This window comes from Podarcis bocagei (assembly GCF_964188305.1).
Source record: "Podarcis bocagei genome assembly, chromosome: 4".
Classification (NCBI taxonomy): Eukaryota; Metazoa; Chordata; class Lepidosauria; order Squamata; family Lacertidae; genus Podarcis; species Podarcis bocagei.
In genome coordinates this window covers 69114788-69136050 of record NC_138128.1, presented here as the reverse complement: position 1 = coordinate 69136050, position 21263 = coordinate 69114788, and the positions used below count along the sequence as shown (strand labels likewise).

The 21263-nt window shown below is 41.5% G+C and overlaps 1 protein-coding gene and 1 long non-coding RNA gene across 7 annotated transcripts in view; one reads left to right on the top strand and one right to left on the bottom strand.

Annotated features, from left to right (window-relative positions):
• The window catches only part of PRKG1 (protein kinase cGMP-dependent 1), a 698816-nt gene that overhangs the window by 532009 nt on the left and 145544 nt on the right, over positions 1 to 21263 (bottom strand). The window lies entirely within an intron of this gene.
• On the top strand, positions 12735 to 21224 carry LOC308586066. 2 transcript variants are annotated; one of them, XR_014007736.1, is made up of 4 exons: positions 12735 to 12940; positions 17412 to 17577; positions 19272 to 19318; positions 20959 to 21224. It is a non-coding gene; the product is annotated as an uncharacterized lncRNA (long non-coding RNA). The 2 variants fall into 2 exon arrangements; XR_014007737.1 differs by having other exon boundaries at positions 12736 to 12977.

The following is a 21263-nucleotide window of genomic DNA, read 5'->3' as shown; positions in this document are numbered from 1 at the left end:
TCATTGTGAAGCCATTACCAGGCCATTTCAAACAGCCCTATAGCAACCTCCAGGGGTTTTCTATCTTTCTGCTTCCTGATACCTGAATTTCCATTTTTGAGAGCTTAAGGAAGCAGGGCATAATTAGTTTTTCCAGAATATCCACTTTTTCTCAGGACAGTTATGTCGCTTGTCCTACTGTATTACAGTTGGGTAGTAAACTCACTCACCTACTGTGCCTTTACAGCCACATGCAAAAAGAAGGCAATTATCTGAAAAGAAAAACAACTAATTGACCAGAGGCTGGGAAAAGTAACATTTTAAATGGGCTTTGAAAGAAAACCTTTGGAACAGCTCACTGGAAAAGGCTGCTGACTATAAAGTTTTTTTTTAAAAAAAATCATACTCATTCTTGCTTCAGGCATGAATGGGTTGAAAGGTAACAACTTCATCAACCTGGGATCTTGCTGGGTTTTGGCCTCACACCCTCAAACTGAGTAATCAGAGGAGAGAAACAGGTGCAGCCTTCATTCTGCACCAAAATACAAACTAATTTAGGCCCAGGCTGCCCCTACTTAGCAACTGGTGCATGACTTCAGATAAAGCACCTGGATCCTGCACACTCTAGCCAATATTCCTTCCCACCTGCAATTCCAAATCTCACACCAGGAAACAAAACACTGCCATGAAACCCCCTTGCTGCAGAAGAAGAAAGGAGGTAGTGTGCACAATGCGTCTTACTACAAATGCTTTGAGATATGACATATCATGGCAAAAACAGATTATTCATGCTTCTTTCTGCAGGCTATTTCTGCAAACTATTATGTGCAAACTCAGAACTACAATTCTGGCTTCTTAATCCTGCCAAATCTGCATAAAAGTTAAGTTCATCCACAAAACTCAAAGGTGGAGCTGCTCTTCAGCTCACTTCTATGTTATAGAATGAAATGCTCACCCATAAACATCCTTAAGTGGTTTTACAATAAAAACATCAACAACAAAATCTACATTAAAAAAACCAATTTATTGTCCAATGCAGATGAACATTGTAAAATAATGTCTACTTAAAAGGTTTGTGGAAGAGGAAGGTCTTTGGGAGGTGCTGAAAATACAGTAAAAGTCTGATATATAATGGGAGAGAGTTCCAAAGGGCAGGTGCTGCCACTCGAAAAGTTTGATTCATACATCATATGGAATGGACTTCCTGATGAGATGGTATCTGCAGGAGGTCCTTTCCTGCAGAGCACGGTAAATGAGGGGTGAGATTATATTTTAGATTTCTTGGTTGGAAGCTATACAAAGTTTTATACACCAGAACTAGCATCTTGAACTTTGCCCACTACCTAAGTGGCAAGTCTTTCAACAGTACAAGTCCTTCAACAGCAGCATAAAATGATGAGAGATATTCTGCTGCAGTGAGCACTTAAGCTGATGCATGTCATAGTTGCTGCAGCTTCCAGTTCAACCTCAGCAGCAAAAGTTTACACTGATCCTTCTACAAACATGGTTCATAGGACTGATGCAAACATATATGTTTGTCGTGCAATAGCATCAACTTCACGTCACAAAATTATTTATTATCATTATCATCATTATCATTATCATTATCATCAGTTACCATCACAGAATTTTAGTATCTCCTCACACTGTCTCAAGTGAAATGCTTTTTCAGTAGAGTCAGTTCACACATTTAGCTACTGCCAACCAAGTGTTCAGTACTAAGGTTTTAAGAAACCAAGGGATGAGCATACAGTGGTAGCTAAGGTTACATATGCTTCAGGTTACATACGCTTCAGGTTACAGACTCCGTTAACCCAGAAATAGTGCTTCAGATTAAGAACTTTGCTTCAGGATGAGAACAGAAACTGTGCTCTGGTGGAGCGGCGGCAGAAGGAGGCCCCATTAGCTAAAGTGGTGCTTCAGGTTAAGAACAGTTTCAGGTTAAGAACGGACCTCCGGAACGAATTAAGTACTTAACCCAAGTTACCACTGTACATGTGTGGTGCAAATATCAAGAGTTTGAAATGGCCTACTCCCATAAAGGTAAAGGTACCCCTGCCCATACGGGCCAGTCATGTCCAACTCTAGGCTTGTGCGCCCATCTCACTTAAGAGGCCGGGGGCCAGCACTGTCCGGAGACACTTACCGGTCATGTGGCCAGCGTGATGAAGCTGCTCTGGCGAGCCTGCACCAGCGCAGCACACGGAAACGCTGTTTACCTTCCCGCTATAAAGTGGTACCTATTTATCTACTTGCGTTTAGGGGTGCTTTCGAACTGCTAGGAGGGCAGGAGCTGGGACCGAAAGACGGGAGCTCACCCCGCCGCGGGGATTCAAACCGCCAACCATGCGATCGGCAAGTCCTAGGCGCTGAGGTTTTACCCACAGCGCCACCCGCCACCACAGCTAAACTTTGAACTTCCATGTACTGAGGCAGTAGAGCCAGATTATAAACTGTTAACAATGAGGGTGGCAGTATTCATCATTCTCTGGTTGTTGGCTCCCAGTGGCAATTGGCTGTCTGTTCCTGGGCACAGTGCTGGTTTAAACAGGCCAGGGGTGTGGAATGGACATCTGTGGCCCTCCAGGTGTTGCTGGAGTACAGCTTCCACCATCTCAGACCCTTGGCCATTCTGGCTGGAGCTAATGGAAGGCAGAGGCCAACAATGTAGGTCTTCAGTGAGATACAGCAAGGCATTTTTTTCTGTTTTTAGATATGAGTACTTTCCTCGCCTAACTCTCTTAAAGTTATTTATTGTTTGCATTTTTAGAATGGCTTGATACACTGGAATGATGATTACATTTGTCTCCCAAACACCATAATGAGGGCAGCTGTGTCAGTAAAGACAGATGTGATGTTTCTGTTTGTGACAAATTTGGAGGGAGGGTACCGGCATGAAAGTAATATGCCCCTAGTGAAGAAATGTACACTTCAAAGTAGTTGAGCTGGCAGGTTTGCTCATAGCTTGATGAAGAACAGGCGTACAATGAGGTTTGACATTTTTCCTCCATGGAGGAACGCTCATGAAAAATGTTACATTGCAACAGAAAATTGACATGGATTGTGCAAGAAAGATCTATGAACATGAGCAGATAACACTATAATCCCTTCTTATAGAACTTTCTTGTACAAGAAGAAAGATCTGTGAAGATTTTGAATTCTGGGCTGGATTCTTAGAAATGCTTCGACTTTGATGGAAGAGACTACAAACAGCACATACAGTTCATTTTTAAACAAAGAGCATCCTTGGATGGAGGACTAGCGAGAAGCTGTCCTCCACTCCCACCGGCTATGTTCTTCTGCTCAGAATAATACCTCAGTGGCTTCTACTCCCCCACTCCCTTCCCCGCAGGAAAGTATAGGCACCATTTGTGTTTGTAGAGTTGTATCTAGGCTCCCTTGCACCCTTGGCAAGGAGCCATACTGGCATCCCCCATTCCTTGTGCCCTTGGCAAAGAGCTGTATAAGCATATCCAAAGCTGGGAGAGATCATGTACCAGAAATTCAACAAGTTAGCTTTTCATCAGCTTTCATGCCCCACCAGTGATTTTCTCTGCATCTATTAGGATTAGGCCTGCTCTGCTCTGTCTCCCCTCCTCCTCCATCAGTCCGTCTGTCTGTTTCCCTTGCTTCCTCCTTCCCTCTGCTTGCTGCTTTCCCTTCTGCCTCCTTCCTTCCTTCCCTTTTCCTGAAACTCTCTCTGTCTGCCTTCACTCAGAGCCCTGCTGAGCCCTCCACTCCTACTTATAATAGTGCCACCAGCCAACTGGGGACTTCCTCCACCGAGGCATCCAGAGGAACGGAGGAGCGGCCCAAGAAGCAGGTGGATGGGCTCATAGCCACTATGAGCCAGAGTGGAGAGGCAAGATTTTTGCGCCTCCCTGGGACAACCCCTGGGAACATCCCTATGTGTATGTGTTAGTGAGAGAGAACAGTGAGATTGAGGTTTTGAGCAGAAAAATGACTGAAAGTACGAAGGTTAAAGCAGCCACTCCCCTAGTAGCTCTGTTTTATGGTGGCTTTGTTCCTGCCTGGCAGAAAGTGCCAAGTAGCGCTGGGACATTAATTAGTATACTGATTCTACTCATCTATAGTTCATCTTTGCTTTGAATCCAAGTGATGCAATGGGAATTGCATTTCCCCTTCTTAAATATTTGTTTTGGATTATTTTAAAAACCTTTATAATTATTTATAGAATACTGTTTGTTTTGATCATTTTTAGCTGCCTTGAATACTATAGCAGAAAGAAAGGGCACAAATGTTTTAAATCAAGCAATCAGTTCCCATGAGTCTCTTGGCAGGAAAGTTTGTGTACTGAACTATGGTTGAACGGTGTGTGGCATGACGGATATTATTATGAAGTCATGTTTGAAATCACAGTACAGCTTCCTAGTAGTTAATGGTCTTAATGCTATCAAATGCAGGCTTGGGGGAGTATTTGTGCGTGGTGCTGGGGTCCATAGAAGGGCAAGACTATTTTGTGTAAACATCTGTAATGTGATGTTTGTTTCAATCTTCATATTACAGATGAATAACTTGCTTTCAACCTCTGGAAGTACTCCAAGTGCTCATCTTGTACGGTTTCACAAGCAAATGCATAATTTCATGAGTATTCATGTGAGAAAAACATTTTATCAAAATCAGCTGTAAGTGTTTGAAACAACTTGTAACAATCTTGAGTCACATCTCTCAGGATTCTTTTAATAGTATCAATGAGCATGTAGATGGGTGGGGGGTAATCTGGTAAACATTGTATGTTCAGATTTCCACAAAGCCTTTGACCAAGTTCTTCACTGAACAGTCCTGAGAAAACTTTGCAATCACAGAATAAGGAGCCAAAACAAATCACGGTCAGCACTAGAGCTGGCACCACCTAATTCTGCTTTTATCTCCATCCTCCCCTCTGTTGAGTTCTACAGAGGCAACACAGAGACTATGGCAGAAAAGACTGCCAGCCAGCAAGTGCCACCCACTAGCCTGGCTGTAAGTAAGAAGGCAGGCAGATGGGGTCTGGCCGAGGGCAGACACTGACTAGTCTCCATTGAATTTATCTCCTTTAAAGCAGAATAAGTGTGGTAGAGACACCAAAAGCAGGTCAAGCACTTCATTCAAAATATTTCAAGATGATTTGATTAATGAAACTGCAGAAGGACAGATAGTCATTCTGTTTTTATAGCTTACAAGGCAGGTTTCATTTTCTGACATACATTTCTCAAGAGACATATTTTAGTTCCTCCCAGCCCCTTCCAGCCCCGTTACAAGTTTCACAGTAGTATGTGCTACAGCCTTGATAAAACTGGAATTTCCAAAAATTTAGGTTACTAAAGGTCTGTACATTTGAATCTTAGTGGTTTGTGGATGTCCTTCTAAAGACAATCCGCACAGCCACATTCTTTAATGCCTTGCTAAGATCAAAGGGTTTGCAATTAATGCTATAAAGAAATGCTTAACATCAGAGAGATTTCTTTCTGTATGAAAGGAAAAAACCTAACCACCATGAAATAAAACCAGCTCAGTCTGCCAAAGTACAAGACACAAAATACTTGTGGGGCTGGAATCCTACACAAAGGTCTGTGCAGCGCAACACAACATTACTGAACTACATAACCATGGTGTGTGTACAGTCAGCTACATGCAAGAAGAAAATAAGTTAAATAGCTAGATATTATGAAAGTAGCCATTCCTTCTTTCAGCTCATCTCAGAACACATCATCCTTCTCTTTCTCTCTCCCACAATGGAAAGTGATTACTGTCATAATATTTATCAGGCAGAACCAGCAAAACTAAGACTATTGCTGCAAAGCACATACATCCCGATACCATAACTTTTTAAGAACAATCATATATTGATTTATTCAAACGTCATAGAAAAAGCGTTTTATAGCATGGGCTTCTTGAATATTAATCAAGGGGGGGAGCCCAAACCATTATATACAATCAATAATCCCATAACAAGCATAGAAGGTCAGGAATGATATGATTTATGAAGCAGCACATACCCAATGGTGTTCTGTAACAACTAATTGACAGCTCTGGGCATAGAAACCTGTGCACATACAGCTCACCCAATCTATAATTCTCACACAGATAATGATCCATAAGGATGCTGGTTCTTTGGTTTTGAAAGATTATGAAAACAAAAATATAATGAAGTACATTGGCCTGGATTTTAAGATAAGTCAACTCAACAAGTTCATTTGAAATAAGGCTTACTGTCCCCCCCCCCTCCATTTACAGTACCCTGAAAAGTCTCCCCAGAAAATCAGGGGCCCCTCCTAAACAATGCAGGATGGGTCATGGGAGCTAGGAGACAGAAAAGGAAAACTGTGTAGATTGAATAATTTTGTTCAACTCCCCCGTTTCCAAGCAAGCCCCGCCCCCTTCCAGTCACACACACATTATTTTGTCTTAGAATGCAAATCACAAACTGCAACTAATATAGGCCTTCCTAGGATTCAGTGGCCCTAGAACTGCTGCAGGGCTAGCCTTGCCATGTAGCAGCCTGTAACAACTTGCTTCAGACAGCATTAAAACGAGGGATTGGATAAAGGCAGGAATTGGCATGTAAACTGTGCAGCAAGGCAGTTTAAAAGTATATTATAGTGGGGAGGGGGATGCCATTTAGGCTCTGCTTTATGCAGCGAAATGTTTTGGGCTGGCACTTGAGTTGATGTTCAAGAAGGGCTAATCAGAATATTAGCCTGATTCAAATCTTGTCTCAACCATGAATTTACCAAGCCACCATTTCTCTTTCAGCTTTCAGCAAGCCACCATTTCTCAGTCTCCCACTGACCTATCTTACTATGTTGCATACTTGGGAGAAAAGCAGTAGCCGGTAGGACTGGTAGATATATCATCCAAAACCAGTCTGAAGTCTGATATGATATTGGTTTCATAATTTTTGACCTGGCAATATAATATGAATCATGATGTCTGTGCGTGTTTCTGCATGCACTTTGCAAAGATCACTATGTGGGGGGAACCATGAAGCCATCCAATGCCTCTACAAAGCTTCTTCCTTATTTCAGACATCATGATATAAGGGTGTATCATGGTGTTAGCTAGTGATATATTGTGATGCTGAAAACCAGGTATCACCCAGCCCTAGTAGCCGGAACCAACTGCAAAGCTGGCAAAACGTTTGCCACCATCTTCCTGCAGCACTGGAATGCAAGGAGCTCAATGCAAGGAGTCAACAACGGGTCTTCTATGACGTTGCATCATGGAGATTTTTCTATTCAAGATAATTCAATTATCAAGATTACTGCTGCATTTGCAAATGCATGGAATGAATTTTGCCTTTCCGGTATCTCTGAAAGAAATGTTCCATATATTGGTACTGTTGCATTTTCACCTTTTACCTGTTCATCTGCTATAAATTAACATCCAATGCAATAATATGAAGAGAGAGAAAATCTACTTGTTCCCACCTCTACTATGGAAGGTTATAAGAGTATGAGAGAGTAATAACCGACAGAATCTGAAGGGTTGGTTGCAGGTCACAGGTAACACAAGGCATATAAAGTTACATATATGACTCATCTTATGACCTATATGACTTTGTGAAATAGTTGAAATCACCTCAAAATGTAGATTCTTACTTTAAAAAAAAACCCCAGAAAGAATGTTTAGAGATAGCATTTGTTTGAGCAAATGTCTGTTCAAGGCCAAGAATGGTATTCTGAAACCAAGGAAGAGTTTAGATAACTAAAAGCAGATGGCTCACAAAGAGGAGGGGGTTAGAGAGAGACCAAATCTATGCTACAATAGAAAGAAAAAAAGACACCTGCTGCAGTGACTAAAAATAAATGATGCACTGAGCTATAACTGGTAATATACTTTAGCTTTTTATATCTCATTAGAGCCATAATATAAGAACAGCAAAAATGAATGGCAGTCACGCAATTTAAAACTGAAGCATTACTGCACTTGCAAATAAAATTAGTCGGCTCTGCCTCTGTTCTATCATCCCATACTCTGTAAAATAAACAGATCATGTTATTTTTGTATTTCCTTGCACCTCCCAAAATAACAAATAACATAAAAGGGAAAATATGTTCACAAAGACCAACTTCTCCCTGTTTATTATTGTTGTTGAAGATGGTAGATCCCTTCATCCTTGATGAATTTGTGGGGTAGAAGAAAAACAGCAGCGTAGTAAAACTGGTTCAGTAAAATGTCCTTCCGGATAGCTTGCTATGCCCATCCTTAAGCAGCTCTGTAATGCAAATGTAAGCGCAGGTGGGTGGGTGTCAGGGACATAGTGTGTGGGGGGACCCAGGGGATCATAGCCCCGGGCACACAACTTTTAGGAGGCATGAGCCAGATGTCCCCATGCGAGGATTCCCATCCTGCCCTGCCTGCCACTGGGGGTCTGGGCCTTGGAGCCTGGCCTCGCTACCGCAACCCCGGCTGCCTTGCTGAATGGCCGCCTGGCCAGTGTCAGGGGGGATTTGTCCACCAAGGGCCTGCCTCCTTCCTGCATGGGTGGGCTGGGGCACAATGCAGCCCTGCTTGGCTCCAGTGGCTAGGGCTGAAGTGGCACATGGGCTCTGTGAATCCTCCGCACCCCGTGTGTGCATGCCCGGTAGTGTTGACGGTGAGGCCTGGGCTGGCGCAGTGGGTTCTGTTGACCCTCCATGCCCCACCCCGGCCTGGCATGCGCACCCTGGGCACCAAGAAAAGGACGCACACAGGAAAGGGAGGCACAGGGAATGTAGCAGAGAGACATGCTGCAGGACAAAAATAACACTTTTAGTGGGGAAACAGTAAGAACATGAATCAAGATCCAGCCAAATCCGAGCAGTTACCAGTCCTGCATATTAAATATTATTTCTGTCCTGTGTACATTTTCATGCTGCAAAACTATTCTATATACAGTTGTACCTCAGATTACAGATGCTTCAGGTTACAGACTCCGCTAACCCAGAAATAGTACCTCGGGTTAAGAACTTTGCTTCAGGATAAGAACAGAAATCGTGCGGCAGTGGCGCAGTAGCAGCGGGAGGCCCCATTAGCTAAAGTGGTACCTCAGGTTAAGAACAGTTTCAGGTTAAGAACGGACCTCCAGAAGGAATTAAGTTCTTAACCTGAGGTACTACTGTAGTTCATATCTAATTGCCCTCCTTTTAAACACAAACACACACACACACACACAAACATATATTTGCAACAACACACTGATCCACACACAAGGACTGAAACATCACATGTGTGTGCAAATCATTCCATGATTGAGCATTTGAATTATGTACATACATACATGTTCAAATCAGTCTCCAAAAGACAAATCCAGAGGGCCCAATTTGAAGTGCTATTTTCTATAAGATTGTAAAGAGATAAAAGTTAATATACAGCAATGAGCCATGAGCATAACTGAAAGCCTCATGCAGGGTTTCTTTAGCTGAAATGAAACAAGTCTCAGAGACAGGTAATCACTTTCGTGCAGGAGATAATTAAGCCAAACAATGCTGTTTATTCAGTCAGAAACCTTGCATGCGCCAAGCATGGCATGTTTTGAAGTGTTTTTATTAGGTTATTCTATAAAAAATAAAATAAATAAAATCAGCTTTAGATACTTTCATATAGCCAAATCTGGTTCCAAATGAGAATAGTATTTGTCTCATTCAGACTCAAAAAAAAAAAAAAAACTTTAGCTGGCATTAGAACTAGGCATAGGCGGAAATAGGTTAATTCAGCAACAAAAGGAAGAACTGATAACTATAGACCCTCCAAGTGTCCCTATTTTCTAGGAACAGTCCCAGATTTACAGAAGCTGTCCCGGTTTCTGATTTGATCCTGGAATATGCAGCTATTCCTTAGGATGTCCCTATTTTCAGTGGAGAAATGTTGGTGGGTGTGGCAGTTATCTGGTTCCTGAGCCAAGGAGATAAGTAACTATACAACAGACATGACCAGACTAGGCTCTCCAGATGTTTTGGGACTACAACTCCCATCATCCCTAGCTAACAAGACCAGTGGTCAGGGATGATGGGGATTGTAGTCCCAAAACATCTGGAGGGCCAAGTTTGGCCATGCCTGCTATACAACCTTTAGAAGACACAGGGAAGTTATTTTTAATGTTTGATGTTTTGTTATGTTTTTACGTATGTTGGACACTGCTCAGAGTGTTGTTGTTGTTGTTAAATGCAATGTCCCTATTTGCACTGGAAAAATGTTGGAGGGTTTGTAACTAGCGGGCAATGGAAACCTTTGCACCATCAGTTGATCATTTACAGACTACTCCTAACTCTACCACTTCTGTGCTCTTGTAATTTCTTAAAGGTCCAGACTCTTGAGGCTTTGTTTGCACATGCAACTGAACTAATTGGGAATGAGTTGGAGAATGGACCATACCACTTTAGGTTGCACTTGAGTGCCGCTCTCCTACCTGAAGAAGTCCCTGCAGATGGAACACTAGCACAACAGGGAATGAGCAGAGCTAAAGCATCTGTCTCTGATGTGTAACTTTTGCTTGCAGGGCTTTTACATGCCTCAGTTGGGAATACTCTACTCCAGGGGTTGTCAACCTGGTCCCTACCACCCACTAGTGGGCGTTTCAGGATTTTAAGTGGGTGGTAGGGGGTTCTGCGGCACAAGCTGAATCCTCCTTCCACCAAGCACTGGTGGGCGGTAAGGAAATTTTACCATCAAGAAAGGTGCATTAGTGGGCAGTAGGTATAAAAAGGTTGACTACTACCCCTGCTCTACTCTATCATGTCAGGATTCTGACTTTTCAATCTGCTGTGTATACAGAGCTGGCCTCAGCAAGCACACTTTTCAGTGCTTCATAACATTTTTAAAAAAATAACACACACACACTCGCACACAAAAACAAAAAAAGCCTATGTGTAAGTAGAATATTATTACAGCAAGGAGAGAACAAGGCCAGCACCTTTCCCCCCAGCTGCCTCAGTTCCCCCACGTTACTGCCTCAGTTCACTACCTCAGTCTTCTACTACCTAATTCAGCTGCTTAGGTAGACACCTGAGTTGCCTATCTTGTACTTCACCCTATCTGTAAGTGCCATTAATACCACTCACCCTCCAATGGACCTGGAACTTCAAACCTGTTGGGCAGGAATTCATGCTGTTTGCCATTCACGATTCCTATATCCAAGCAACCCAAGCTGTGGGTTGGGTCTATGAAGCCACAAACTAGATGTAAAAAGGTTATTGGGCAGTAGTTGGCCAGAACAGGTGATTTAGTAAGGCAGCTGATCCCTATATCTAAGTTCTCTGGTGTGAGCAGCAAAATTATTCCGCCACAGCTTTGAGGGCTTACTGTAGACCCAACATTTTCCTTGGTGTTGGTTGGCTCTACTTCATTGCAACCTCCCTCCCTCCCAGGACATTGTAACCTGACTGTAGAAGTTCAGTCTCACACGCCTGCAGGAGCAGGGTATCAGAAAAACAGCTCCTATCTTAATATTCCACATGGCCTTTGATTCTTGACCTATTCTTGACCTAACTATTTCTGATATATTTTTAAAGCTGGTTGTATGAAACAAAGTCAGAATTTCCTAAATGAATGTATAATATATATGGCAACCTCCCTCCTCAACATTTTGCTCCTGAAGCTTTCAACAGCATCTTTGTAGCATCACCCTTCAATATCATGTTAGGCGATCTCATGCATAAATATGGGTTATAACACAGCTGAGCAAAATATATCAAATTTATTTGTACACTAGCTTTCGTGTTACCACTGTGGCATTGTTTACTTTCAAAGCATTATTTGCTGTGGCAGCTAAGATCAAGCATCTGCACTCAATGTAACTCATCTCACAACACCAGAAATGTCATCTCCTGTTTCCAGAAGCCTACAGCAATTCTTACAACATGCAAAATTCATTTTTATTGTAGCTCTGAGACAATAATAAAACAGTTTAGAATAACAAATTTAAGAAAAACCACAACTGTAAGTCATATCAGGAAATGGAAAGACATTCATAGATACCTTAGTCATTATACATATGTATGTATAAATAGCTCATTTTATATTTTATTGCTTCTGCTCTTGCTAGCTTCCAGTACCAACAGTCTTAGCTGTACTATCAACGTCTTATGTCTGGAGTTCCGGACTACTCATCCAACAGCCTTCTAAGCCCAGCAGCACACCTTATCTCCTCCTGCCAGTAATAGACCACTTTGCTATAATTTATAATCAACTAGGCCCATGTGTTACATAGCAAGTCCTCAGAAGTGCTGATTTATTATACTCGGAAGTGGATCCTTTATAAATGAACATTATGTCAGTGAGATCAAAGTTGCAATTCTGCATTTAATATTGTACAGGATGACAGTTACAAAAAGTGTGTGTGTTTGTGTAAACACACACACATACAGCCCTCTGCTTGCTGTAATTCAAATACATATTACTCCTAAGCCTAGCTGGTGGGGTGGGGTGAGTGAGTATGGACATACATGTAGAATTAAGGAACAGGATGCATCTCAGTATGTGTGCAGCCCAGAAATCTGTCTCAGTACTAGAATTGAGCTTACATTCCATTAAACCAAAATGTATTCCAAGTTTCTTCTTTCCCCAAACTGTCTTAGTTTAGGGCAGGAGGAGGCACCTTTGTTGCTATTGTTAAAACAATTTTGAGTCAGAAATTCTGCCAATCTGCTGCAAATCACCCAGAGTTCTCCCAGCAGCCCCCAATGTACATGCTGCCTACTCCAGACTATAGACACACCATCTATTTAAAGCACATCTGCCTTCAAGAGTCCTGGGAACTGTAGCTTACCCCTAACAGAGCTACAATTCCCAGCACTCTCAAATTCCCAGGATTCTAGGTCGGTGTTTTACATGTATGGGGTGTACGGTGCCTCTATCTAAGTCTAAGCAGTCAATCATGAGGCCCCAGAATGTCATACCTCTGTGATATCACAACAGCTAAGCCATTTTTTTATTCCTGACTTTGTCATGTTGTTGGACTTAGGATAGCAGAAGAATTGTGGTTAGTAGGCAACTATCTCTGCTGTATGAAAACCAAAGTAGGTAAAGATGAAGAAGGGCCATAGCACCAACATGTATAGGGCTGACTCTGTGCTTGTCATAGAGCTAGGCACTTGCTTTCATTACAGAAGACAATGCTAAAATCAAAACAAAAAACAACCCAAGTTCTGCTGTTTCCATCAAAACATCTAGCAGGAAAAACTGATTTTAAGTTCTAAAAAACATGTCTCCTTTTAATTCCTCTGATCATAAGATTATATGTTGAAAATTGACAAGAGGTTGGTTTAGTAACCAGGTTCATTTTTAATGAAAATGTATTCTTAATGTACAGATAACCCTTAAGTCTTTATGTGGGGGGAAACACAGTTGGATTTTTTAATTTTATTTTTAAGTTGACTTTATTGTGTTTCACAATAAAGTCAACTTAAAATCAACCATTACACTCTTTCCCCCTCCCATCCTTAGTGTTAGTGTCCTAGAATTAAAGAGAACAACATCTCTTTCTGTCTTCAGCCTACACAAAGTTCCAAATTTGGCAACATTTGACATAACATTCTTGTGCATATGCATATGCAATGAGCAATGCTCCTCAGTCCTGACAATCCAGGTCCAAGTAAATATTTTGTAATTATAGTATGCCATGCATACTGCTACCGCTTCCCTATATGTTCCTCAACAATGACCTACAAAGCACTGAGTTTTACCAATAATTGTAATATATCTTAATATTCTACCCTTTTGCCTTTAAGACGCTACACTATTTTGCAGTCATGTTCTCAAGCATTTCTGCATAATCATTAATTCCAGAAAGCGTTCATGAAAATTCACATTCTTAGCATTCCAAGCACAGAAGTCCTAAGAATACTACTAACTACCCAAGGGGTAGACAATCTTTCTTCTCTTGAAAGGAAAATCCGTTGGGGGCTGCATGCTGGTGGTAGGTTTAACAGGATTACTCTCAAGTAAGCAGGAAGAGGGGTTATTAGTTTTTTTAAGTACAACAGATAAATACAACTACAGTTTCGGAAAAAAAGTGAAAGCAATGCTTTTCTGACTTTGGTGTCCTCCACATATACCCTTGACAAAAGCCTACACATTTGTTCTCATATAGATGATGCAGTAAAAAAAAAAGTTTCCCAAGCAATATAATCTGAAAAGGTTTTAAAACATCAGTTTATTTTTTTATCAAATAAAATACTGCCCCTTACAATTGCGTCAAATTACATAGAAAGTGTTGGGTGTGCTCTAAAAGGCCCAGAAAAAGCAGGTTGAAACAAATAATAAGGAAGGAACTTGAGGTATTGGGCAGGGCACATAAAATGAAGCTGGAAGCCTCAGGTTGTCTACCTGTGATTGATTGATTGATTGATTGATTGATTGATTGATTGCATCTATTCCATGCCCTTTAGCCAAAAAAGGTATCAGGGCAACTTGGAAGAATCAGTCCTAAGATGGTTCATGTCCTCAAGCTCATAATCTAAAAAAGAAACAACACCCAAAAAATGGAATGGGAGGGGGAAGGGAAAGCAAGTTCAAGCACGAGTCACAATGCTTCAAGTTATGCTTCTTGCAATGCAAATTATATAGTTCTGTCTATGCAGATTTTGGATGTTTAGAAGAGTAGCAGCTCCTCGCCAATGTCAGTGGTGGTTCTGGCTGTCGTGCCCTTGATGAAGAGCAGTTTCTCTCCTAAGCACTCTCCACCCTCCCCCACACCAGATCATATCCTGGTGACAATTCTGGTCCAAGCCTGGAGGACAGGGCAGCTCCTGCTACACAGTCCTTCCCTCATAGACCATTGGCCTATGACTGACAGCTTGATTGTCCCCTGAGCAAAGGAGGGGTATATCAGTGGCACCACATCCAGCCATCCATTCATTTTCCTCTTTTTCAGAGAGAGAAAGACGGTAGAAGTAAAAGGACTGCTTCAGACATTAGGATCTTTATATGGAGTGGCATTATGATTGCAGTGTATGGAGGAAGCAGCATGTGACTCAAAGCATCCATGAATAGGAGTGATAATTCATAGATCATTTTTAAGCTGTCTCACACAGGAAACAGCATCTGTGTTAGTTGATGTGCCAGTATAGCATTTTCTTTTCTTTTCCCCTATAGTACCAGTATAAGTAATGGAACAGTAACCAAGTAGGCTCAGAGAGATAATTTTTAAGTAAATGATCCATATGCAGATTTATATGCTCCTGACTTTCCCAAACAGCAAGAAGTTCCAAGGGCAACAATACCCAAAGCACAAGAGGAAGCAAGCAGAATACATGTTCCTGCCAGGCAAAAGATTGGGTGCCTCACATCAATTCTCCGTAAATATTCCCTGTGCTTCAGGATGCTTCCAGCCTTCAACTAAAACTGTGTTCACACTCCTGTTTACTGCACCTTCACTGCATTTCCAGTGCCATTTTTTTAACCCACATTAACATGATGTTATCCAAAATGCGTATGTATCCTCTACTTTGTTACAAAATACTACTGTTCAGTGTATTGTTTCTCAAACCAGCTTCACACCAATTGGAGTCCTTATGCCATTCCTACTTCATCTCTAGTCAAGGTATAAACACTTTTGCATAGGGTAAAGACATCCCCACCACTGTCGATGTCCCCTGGTGCGTACACAAATAGAAATGAAATTGACACTAATGAAATCATGCTGATGTGAACAGCTTGGGGATAAAGAGCTGTGAAACACACATGGGGCAAGAGATCACAACTTCACTGCACTCTAAGACACTAATGAGCACACACCTTAACCCTTAGCTCTTTCTTGCTCACTCTGCTTCTTTCGTCCCTTCATGAATATATTTTATATCATCACACACTCCCCAGTTGGGGTTGAAGTGGGAAGAATAAACTTGTTAAAAGCTGAAGAGTGATATGCAGGTACTATCCAACTATGAGAGTCCACTGAGAAACTATCAGCCACCCTGGACCATTAGCAAGAGCAAGGATAGCTCAGTCAGTGGAGCATGAGTCTTTAAATCTAAGGGTCGTGGGTTCAGCCAGAGTTTTCCTCCACTCACGGTTGAGCTGCCTCCCAGCTTGTTTCCTTGTCCTAAACTCTGGAGTACACCAGGGAGCCAAGCAGTCTCTATGAAGCGGGAGGGGGCACTCAGGGAAAAGATGCTGAAAGAAGCATCTGGCCATGACAAGGGACTGGTGCAATATCCACCACTTTCAGATCATCCTCTCCCTACCCCTTTGAGAAAACAAGGTCCGGTGTGGCCTGCCACATATGTTGGGCCAGTGACATACTGGGACAGCCCCATTGTTCTCATGGCAGCTATGGAGTTCTGAGCCAGTCGCCAGGCCTCAGTGATACAGACCAGATCAGCCTCCTCATTCATAATCACACCATGGACAAGGGGTGACTTATTCAGAGCTGACCTGGAATTCAACAACAGCAGCTGCAGACCCAAGGGCTGGCTGATAGGACAACTGCAATTCCCCAAGGTGGAAGAGGGGCTGGCACATGGCATAGTCACCAACTGCCTGTGTCGTGTGCCCCTTATCTAGTGTGCCCCACCCCACCCCTTGCCCAGAACCACTATGATTGGGGGCACCCCTGCTCCTCTCTTCCCAGGAACATATTACGTTCCTTAATTATAACAAATTCAAATTTAAAAACACACAAGTTAAAAATCATTTTAAACAATTAGAGCAATAATAACAGCATTAGAACCTTGAAACAAAATGCCCTAAACAATACCCCAACCCAAGAGTCTGTTCAGCTTTTGTGGCTGGGGTCAGTCAGGGCCTGCAAGGCAGGAAGCAGGTCTTCCAGGATTCACAGCCAAGATATTTCAGATACAGTGGTACCTCGGGTTACAGACGCTTCAGGTTACAGACTCCACTAACCCACAAATAGTACCTCGGGTTAAGAACTTTGCTTCAGGATGAGAACAGAAATCGTGCGGCAGCAGTGGGAGGCCCCATTAGCTAAAGTGGTACCTCAGGTTAAGAACAGTTTCAGGTTACGAACAGACCTCCGGAACTAATTAAGTTCTAAACCCGAGGTACCACTGTACTGTACTTTTTGATCCTGAGAGAGGAGTATAAACCAAACCCCAGGAACCTGCATTTACTGTAAGTGAGTGGGGAGAGGAAAATAGAGGTGGCAATGCAAAAAGACTTGTACTTTCATCTAAGTTACAAGCCAGTTTCTCTCAGCATATAGAGCTCAACTACCCAACACAACAAGACTATGAAGAACAAACTACATTTTAGGGCCTCTGTCTCAGCCCCATCCCCACAATATGGGCATGATATATTTCAGCCTCATTCCAACTCATCTGTAATATGGCTGCAATATTATTGCACAGTGATATCCAGATGAAAGGCAGTATATAAATGTAATAAATAAATATTTGTCTATGTTTGGATATAATTAGATGTCATTTTGGATCAAGATAGTGAAGTTAAGCTTTTAAAACTGCCCCGATTTTTGTGTTGTGGTTTCTCAGAATTCCCAAGCAACACCAGGTACAAGGTTTCCAGTAAACTATATAATGACACAATCCACGCTGCATGACAGTATCAAGAAGAAGAGGGAACAGGATCATAGTTACTCAACTGTGTCTTTCTCAAATAATATACAATGTAGAGGACTACAGGGAGTGTGTACTAACCGTAAGTAATAAAAGGGTGCTACTCCTATAACCTGCATGAATTCTGGGATTCCACAGGAGCATGGGGGAAGAAACAAAGAATGTGATATTAGCCATTTAAAAAGTAGCATCTTTCTAACCATTACGGTATCAAAGATATGCTGTAAAGTGGGTAGCAAATGTGGCATCCTCTAGCTGTTGTTGAACTACATTTCTCCCAGTCCCTTCCAGTATAGTAAATGATCAGGAATGATGGGATTCATAGTTCAACCTTTGGAGGGCACCGCAAGCTGTGAAACCTTGCTGACAATCTATCTGCTTGCCACACCTTGACGTATTCCGCCGCTGCCACCACCACCACCCCGAAATGGTATTCTTGTTTGTGTCCTGCACAGTGTCGCCACATCATTCGTTTCATACCTTTCTTTAATGGAACTGAAAGCAACATACCTTGGACTCCCAGGCAATCTTTCATTTAAACATTGACTAGGCCTGGTCCACTTATTTCCAACAAGGGTGCTGCTCCATGAGCCTTCAGACAAAACCCCAGGACAGCGGCATGTGTCCAAGTGAAACTCAGTTTTTAAACCTGCAAATTCCTTTATTATAGTGACTTGGCATGAATGGCATTCTTAAAGAGTTTTAAGGGATACAAAGTGACCTTTTTAGTCTATGACCTTCCTAAAAGTCTTTACATGCTTTCTAAATATACATGGTAATTATCCCGTCTGGTAAGGCTATAAAGCTAACATACTATTTCAATTTTGCATCAAATAGCTTTGGTGACATTTCATGAAAGCTGCAGATATGCAAGGCCAAAAAGCTTTCTCACTTTAGTTACTAAACATTCTATTAGTGGTTGCATTGCCGATATAACATCATGAAAGAGATAATGCTTGCAACATCTTGCCTTTTTTCATAATGATAGGCTAGCTAACAGCAAATAGATTTATAATGCATTTCTGCCATTCAAATACAATAGTGTAACTTCTGTGCCATTTTTCTTAAATGTCACTGTTCTTTTGTGAATACATTGACTTCTCTTTTTCAAATATAATTTGTATTTTTATTCTTCTAGTAAGTGGATGTCATGTTTTTCCTTCTTACTATAGCCAAAAACAATCAGAAAGTTATTTCCCCTCCTTTCTTTTTTCTGTTGCTTTTTTTGTTTAGCATTTCTTCTGTTGCCTTAAATGGGCTGTAGGTTTACCATGCACCACATTCATCAGATTTTCTTTCTGTGTTAATTTATGGGAAGGATAAAATACAAAATCTGAAGGTACAATTGTGCCCTCTAGTGTCTCGTGTTCCATGACCATATTTGAGTCATCACATCACTTCACCAGAATGCAACACAAACCTGCCTTTAGGCTTTCAATCATTCATCCAAACTTTTCAAAATGAATGAAATAAGCATATATTTTAGAGAAGTATTTGAAGAGCGTAAGTCAAATGACTTTGTTAGATTTCTGATGACCTAATTTAACTTTTATATATTGAGCAATTTTAAAGGCATGTTACTCATCTAGGCACATTTCAGTCGAGCTCCAGGCTTGGTTATGGTACCAAAACAGCCTTAGTCCCCCTGACTGATAACCTTTACTGGGAGAGAGATAGTGAAAGTGCTATGCTTATGATTCTCCATGATATCTCTGCAGCTTTTGCTATCACCGATTATGATATCCTTCTGGGATCACTCCGAACTTCTGCTTACAGGTTCATTACCAAAGAACAGTACTGAATGACTACTGTTTAGGTCCATGGTATGTATATGTACTATGCATTCCTCAAGGGGCCATCTAATCCCACTGCTCTTTAACACCTATATACAACTATAGAAGCTGTTATGCATGCAGCATGCAGATGATACTCAATACTATCTCTTGGTTCTACCTGAATCAAGAGAAGGTATTCAGGTGAATCAGTATCTGGACACTGACAGTCGTCCTGTGGGTCAATAATACACAGGTTCACTAACTGGAATGTTGACCTGTCCTAGTCTATGTAGCATTCCCCCTGAGGGAGCAAGTACATAGATGAAAGAGTGCCTTCTCCAATACCCTTCAACTCAAAATTTGTGATCTGGGACATAGGCCAAATTGTGGTCCCACCAGCAGGAATAGTATGAAGAACAGGAACCTACAATAGGGCATTCTTGGCAGTGGCCCCCTAGGCTATGGATCTCACCCAAGGGAAAGAAGGCCACCCCCCTCTTTAACCACATCCAGGAAACATGTAAAGACTGTATTTTATTCATTCAGGCTTTTGGCCAATAATTCTATTCAGGTTTTATTCAGCTAGTTTTGATAGTTAGTAAGGCTGTCATCGTGCAGCCCCCATTGAAGGCTTTACAGTGCGGTATCATAATTGTGGATTGCATGAAATGAGAATGGAGCCACCACTGGAGAATTTGTAGTGCCTCATCCCAATTCTGGATTTGCACAAAGTCAGAGTAGGGGAAGGTAGCAAAAGAGAAGGCAGGTTTTATGGCAGTTTTAAACACGGGCAGTTTTAAACACTAGCAGGTTTGAATACAGAGGAGTAACATTTGATTATTTTGTAGAATTATTGTATGTACATCTGACATGGATAGTTGGAAGTCCTTTTTACTTATATATTTTATTTTCCTCCTTATCCCTATATTATTTCCTTTAATAATATTATCTCTTTGTTCCCTTTCCTTTTCTGCTTTGTTTTTGTTTGTCCTCTGCTCTGGTCTTTTATATTTTTTGTGGTCCTCTATTCAGCATTAAAGAGAGGGTAACATGCAGGTGAAGCTGATGAACAGTTGATGAAGATCCCTGAGTGTGATGTGGGGAAGGGAAGAACTACCAGGGTAGGAGGGTGGGAGAGGAAAAGGAAGCCCCTAGGTGAAAACCTGGGAGGGTTCACCTTTCTCTATGTGGGGCAAGTTAAGATTTATCTATGAAAAAGGACTTCTTCTTTAAGTTTCTGGTTTTGCTTAGATTAGTTTTTTATTGTAATGTATTATGAAGATCTTAATAACATTTTATTTTTAAAAAAGATGGGGGAAAGGAGGGAAATGATTCCAAATGGCGCCTGGGGTTCAAATGCAATGCCAACACCCCCACCTCAGAAACCCCCAATATGAGTTTTGCAACAATATCCTGAGAGGTATCCAAACACAGAGAGAACAAACAAACCATTTTTCAAAATATACAGTAGATATTGTCAGACCTATACTTTATAATCCAGTTTCCACTAACACAACTATAAGAACCATATCACTTTAATATGCAATTTCCTCCTAGCTGTGAGCTTTATGGATTAATTAAGGATAATTACTCATTATCATGGTCAGTTTGCTAAATTTATGTACTGTATTTCCAGCTTGAATTATTTAAGACATATTAATTATTTACATCTTTTTATTTCATTCAAGGAAGTTATTAGGAGCCAGATGCGGTTATTAGGCTTGGCAGACAAAGCAAAGTGCTGTCTCACGAGGGTAAACTACACAGGGAAGGGAAAGGGGCTGGCGTACTCATGATGACATCTGTGGATTACCAAAGAGATGCAGGACATGCTTTTAACTCCATCAAATGATGAAGACTCTGTATTACCTCTCTACTTACTGTCTAGCGCATATTCCGATAAATCCTTGCCCGTGACCTTCACTCTTCCAACTCCAGAACCTTCAAACTGCCCCCTCCAAAAAAGACCTCTTGCACCTCAAATAAATCCATT